We start from the raw sequence: 6000 nt of genomic DNA on the forward strand, positions 1-6000 counted from the left end.
ACAGTAATTGAAAGACACATGATTCACAATAGTAACAAAACTATCAAGTATTCAGAAATTAATTTAGTCAAGAATATCCTCTTAGACCTTTATGGAGAAAACTTTAAAGTTCTAATAAGAGACTTAAAAATGAGCTGATGAAGTATTTAGGCATAAAGGGTCATGATGTCTGCAACTAATAATTCAAATGGGTAAGAACAATGGTACAGAAATGTAGACAGGGAGTAATAAAGCAAATACAGCAATATGAATCTAGGTAAGGGATATACAGGAGCTCTTTGTACTAATCTTAGAATTCCTCTGTTTTAAATTATTTCCAAGTAAAACAAAAATGCTGGAAAAAAAGTGAGCTGAACAAATGAAGAGACACATGACATACTTCTGAATGAAATAAGCTAATATCAAAAAGATGTTACGCCTCTCTCAAATAATTTATAAATTCAATGTAAGCCCAATAAAATTTTCTCAAAAAATTTGAGGAACTTGATAAACATCCTGCAAACGTTGTATGGAAAAATAATGACCCCAGCATAGCTAAATAAATTTAAAAATAAAAAGAGATGGGATTCTTGCTATGCCAGTCATGAGGATGTATTGCCAAATCACTGTAATAAAATTAGAGCATAAAAAACAGAGCAAGAACTGACAAACTAATGGAACAAAAAAGAGGCTTAGAGATAGACTAGTGTATCCATGGAAACCATATAGGAGAAAGAGGGTATCACAATGTAATGAAAGAAATGATGGGTTTTTTGGATATGTTACTGGAAAAATTGGCTCATTAAATGGAGGATAATAGCGCTGGATCCCTATCTAACTCATGTGTAATGTGAACTCTAGACAAATTAAACAAATAGCAATAACCTGGAGACTGGCAGGGCCTTCTTAAAACTCTAAAAGCATAAGATATAAGCCAAAGAATTTACTTATTTCATTATATTAAAATTTAGAATTTTTATTGATAAAAGGACAACAAAGACAAAACTAACATACGAGGAAACATCTACAAAGTGATGATGAATGAACATCTATAAACTGTCTTCCACGAGTCAACGGTAACAACACAGTAACTTCAAGAGAAAATGGGCTAAGACAGGAATCAGTAACTTACAGATAAAACTATATGTATAAGAGGTGTTTATAATCATTAGTAACCAAAGAATACAAATGAAAATGACAAGATACCACTTTGCCCCCATGAGATTACAAAAGGTGGAGACCAAGAGAAAGCTGAGTGGTGGCTGGGACATGATATAAGACCCCTCAAACACTTCTGGCAGGAGAGATTGGTACAGCTATTGTGGGCAGGCATGTGGCACCGTCTGATCAAATTCAGGACATGAAAGCCCATGACCCAGCGATTCCCTTCTAAGTGTATATCCCACACTTCTATTACACAGTTTTAGAAGTGGACAGGTGTGAAGATGCTCACTGCAGCAATATTTGTGGTGGTAGGACGTAGGGACAACCTGAGTATGTATTACACAGAAAGGAGATAAGCAAAATTGTGGTTCACACATGCACATAGATCACGGGACATAATACAGCACTCAGAAGCAAAGAAGTAGATGTACATGTAGAAACACAGGAGGACCTTAAGAACAGTACTCAGAGGGGGAATAAAAGCATAATGAAATGCATCATTACCAACTAAAATGCAGGGAGGAAGATAAGGGAAATTTAAAAAAAAAAAAGACATCTTTTAGGCTCCTTGCATGTTAAAAAAGAATTCAAATGACCTATGATGAAAACAAAATTAGAATTGTTTCCTTCCCCTAAGTTTCCAACTTTCCTAACAACAAAAGCAACTTTGGTTGCCAGCTTTGTTGATGAGTAACAGCTTTTCATCCTTTTTCAAGCAGGAAGGGAAAAATTCAGGGATCAGCAGAGTACTAAAGGGATCAGGGGAGAATGGTCACGAAACAGTGTTTTTGTTCTCATGACCTCACAACCTAACTGAAAAGAGCCGATTACCTCTTGATTAGGGGTGAGATTAGGAGCGATTCAGCTAAAGGCACACTGGTGGCATCAACTTTTCATGTCGTCTGAAACTACTTACTTTCAGAACCTTTTCATATATATAATCCTCTAGCCCACAGAGATTCCACACTTCTTAGAATCTAAAAATTCTAGAGCCAGAGAGCACCTGGTTATCCTAAGATGAGCAAACAAAGGCCAGGGGACTGCAGTTCAGGGTCACACAACTGGTATGAATGGGAAGCCCTCACTGACTGTGCCCTTGTCCCTTTCTGTCTGTCACTCAGCCAGAGTGATCCTGTTAAAACATAAGTCATCAGAAGCTTCTCTGTCCAAAAGGCTCAGCGGGCTCCCCGCTCACTCAGAGTAAAGGCCAAAATACTTTACAAAACCGCCTACACTGCTATGCACACCCTGTCCCCAACCCCAACTCCTACCACCTCTCACTTGCTGCACTTTCCCCTCACCCACATGGGGACTGCTTGGCCACCGTGACCCAGCTGTGCCTCACACAAGCCAAACATGCTTCTGCATTAGGGTTCAGAACTTACTCATCCCTCTGCCTTCTGCTCACTCCCTCACTCCTCTCAAGATCTAGAATCAAAGTGATCTCAGTAGAGCCCTTCTTTAGACCACTCTGCACTTTATGAGTGCATGCCTCCTTCTTTCCCACTTACACCTCTTTCTGTTTCTTCACAACACTTATAATCATGTGACCATGCCCATTCACATATTTATTTCCTGTCTGCCCCCATGCTACCAGAAAATCTACTGCATGAGGGCAGGGCTTTTTCTGTTTTGTTCACAGCTATATCCCCAGCACCAAGAACAGATCTGATACTCCATGAATATTTGTTGAGCCTTGGTTTATCAATTCTTTCATCACAAGGTTGATCTGTGATATGATTTTATGGCTGCTACTTCATACCGTTCTGCCTTTCCAGGTGAGAGATTGATATAATTAGCTCCTGGCCAATAAGACTGTTATCCAATCTTGAAGGTTAGTTTATTCAGATAATTTCCTAAGCAAGGCATAATAAGAAACTACTTAATATTAACTGAATTCGTGTTTAAGGATTGCCATTTCCTCCTCCAGGGGATCTTCCCAACCGAGGGATGGAACCCACTTCTTCTGCACTAGCAGGCAGTCTTTACCACTGAGCCATCTGGGAAGCCCGCTGTGGGGTAGGTAATACATTAACTAACTTCCGAAATGACAGATTAATAAACCTAGAAAATAATGCAAGCCTTATATCTGGTAGTGGGTATGCAAACCTCCATTTGCATTTTAGTTTAATTGCTTTTTTCACTCAAAAAAGTTTACCAAATTTTAAAGTATCTGTAATCTGAACAATCACTGAAGTGTCTGAAATATGAGAAATCACTTTTTGCTTATTTCAGCCCAAACCTGATAAAGTGAATGGGAGAGATGAGAAGAATAACAAATTTGAAGATTCACTATGTATCCTGTTGAAACTGTTTCCTTCTGAGGCAGAGAAATGAGTCTACTGGCTCTGGAGGCTTCCTAGATTGCAGTCTCCCAGTTTAGGAAGGATAAAAATCTATACACAGTCCCCTTAACCCTTTTTCAGAACCAGAGCCTCATGGAGTCTTGCACTATGTTCTAAAAATGAATATCCACTCTGAGTTTTTAGGAGACCTAAATGATGATTCAAGAATTACAATTTATCAAGTACTTTAAGAGGAGAAAAAGTGATGTAGGTTCAATCAGTGCTTGAAACAGGCTCTGAACTGCCTCTTTCATGTGGATCAAAGAGGAATGTGAAGGGGTCTCTGCACGTAAGAGGGACACTAAGAAGGAAGGAGCCAGAAAAGAAACAAGAGGTGGGAAAGGCTCTACTTTGGAGGTGCAAGACAAAATAACATGTACATATTTGGACAGATTGTCTACGAAGATTATCACATCTCGGCTGGAAATTCACACAGTATGAACACTGTATTGAAGACACCTTATCACATTTCCGAGGCAGAATGTTCTTGGCTTATTACAAAAGTTATCTGTGCACTGCAGAGATCCCATCCCCAGGCCAGATTTTAGCAGCTCTCCACAATACACAAAGCATTCATTACAGTCTCTAAATTTAGTGAATTTAACACAGAAGTAATTTGAAAAATCTCTTTTCACTTACATTAATTCAACAATGATGAAGTGACTGGGAGCATTGAGAATAACACTGAATTTGAAGATCTGCTATGCATGATGCAGAGTTTTTAAAAAAACATGTTTTCTAAAAACTGTTATTGTCAGGACGAGTGATATATGTTTCAAATAAACACGTAAAATCAGGGAACTTTAGAGATGGGAGTCTTAGAGAGCCTTTAACTCAATAATTTAGAGAAAAACAGGTGCTGAGGTTTAAACTAACTTGTTCATCACCTTGAATCAATTCTATGCCATGAGTAATAAACGTAGCAACAGTCTAAGAAACAATACCTGTATGCTGGCACATAGGTCACTCTTCAATATACAAGAAATTAATCGAGCCTGTAACCTCAGCTATACAAACACATGTAGCTAACCTGTGTGTGCTAAGTCGCTTCAGCCGTGTCTGATTCTCTGCGACCCCAAGGACTATAACCCTCCAAGCTCCTCTGTCCACGGGATTCTCCAGGTAAGAATACTGAGGTGGGTTACTATGCCCTCCTCCAGGGTTCTTCCTGACCTAGGGATCCAACCTGTGTCTCCTGCATGGGCAGGTAGGTTCTTGACTACTAGTGGCACTTGGGAAGCCAAGCTAATCTATGCTCAAACACTAAATATTAATGCTACCACTGGCTTGCCACATTCCACAGCACCAGTGATAGTGAAAAGAAAAGAAAGCTCACATTACTATAAAACAATTACGGTAAAACAGACCTAAAGGCAAATTACTAACTACAGAATAAGTTGTGAGGATCCTTCTTTACTATATAAATGAGACAGACAATAAAGGATAAAAAGATTGCGTGTGAAGTGGAATTTTCATTTAAAATTTAACTGTATACACCGACCATTTTTCCACAGCACCTAACTTGCAGCAGACCTGATCTGTTTGTAACCCCAGTATTCCTTTATTCAACTGACAGCATGGACATCCTTTTTCAGGTTAGATGCCTTGAGAAATTGATGCCTGGTGGACATCGGTACCTGAGGCAGGAAAGCAGGTATACCAAATTCCACCAGAAGCAAACTTGCATCTCTAGCCAAACAGGTCTTACTCTTGTTTCGGAAACCGTCCTCCTCTGCCTCCCTGACACAAAATCACGTCCTCCTACTCCGACTGAAAGTGACGCTGTGTGAACCAAAAGAATTTCTTCATCTGTAAAATAACGCTGGATTCTTTTCCACAGTTTACAAATTTCGCCTCATTGCCGAAGTGGCAGGGCGGTGCAGTGCGAAGATCCCTGGGCTTGCCTGACACAATTTAAAAAGCCCACGTCTGCAACCCTCGGACTGCCGACCACCTGGCTTCTTCGAGTCCCCAGCGCCTCCTAGGGCTCGACCGATCTGGACCGGAGGGCTCCGACGAGGGCCCGGTGTCCCGCTGTCTGTCGGAGGCTCCCGGCAGGGGTAGCGGCCGCGGCCGGGCAGGGGCGGCGCAGGCCCAGCATCCCGGCGCGTCCCTCGGGGCCCAGGGCCCCTCCGCCCGCCGCCCCCGAAGACCGAACTGCCCAACCCGGCCTCGCCCGGCCCCTGACCTGCTCTCCGCTGCCCGGCGGTCCCTCGGCGCAGCGGGCAGCTACGGCCGCACGTCCCAGGCCCGCTGTCACCTCCGCCTCTGCAGGCGGCGAGCGGGTCAATCCCGCGTGACTCAGCGCCGCGGCCCCGCCTCCAGCCTAGGCTTCCGCCTCGCCCGGACCGCGCGGCCCGGGGGCGCCACGCTCCGTCCCCGCGCGCCCACCCCCTCAGGGCCGGCCCCGCGCTCTAGCCCCAGACGGCCCGCCCCGTGACGTCAGAGGGGGTGGCGCTCCAGAACCCCTACCCCGGGAAACTGAGGCAGCCGGCCGCGCGGCGCCAACCCT

General features: G+C 43.2%; 1 protein-coding gene across 1 annotated transcript in view; it reads right to left on the reverse strand.

Annotated features, from left to right (window-relative positions):
• DNMBP (dynamin binding protein) overlaps positions 1-5782 on the reverse strand; it is a 114506-nt gene extending 108724 nt beyond the window's left edge. The window contains exon 1 of the mRNA XM_027960464.3: positions 5677-5782. The gene's annotated coding sequence lies outside the window, so the exon portion shown is untranslated. The remainder of the gene's footprint in view (positions 1-5676) is intronic.
• Positions 5783-6000: the final 218 nt, after the last annotated feature.

This window comes from Ovis aries, chromosome 22 (genome assembly GCF_016772045.2).
Source record: "Ovis aries strain OAR_USU_Benz2616 breed Rambouillet chromosome 22, ARS-UI_Ramb_v3.0, whole genome shotgun sequence".
NCBI lineage: Eukaryota > Metazoa > Chordata > Mammalia > Artiodactyla > Bovidae > Ovis > Ovis aries.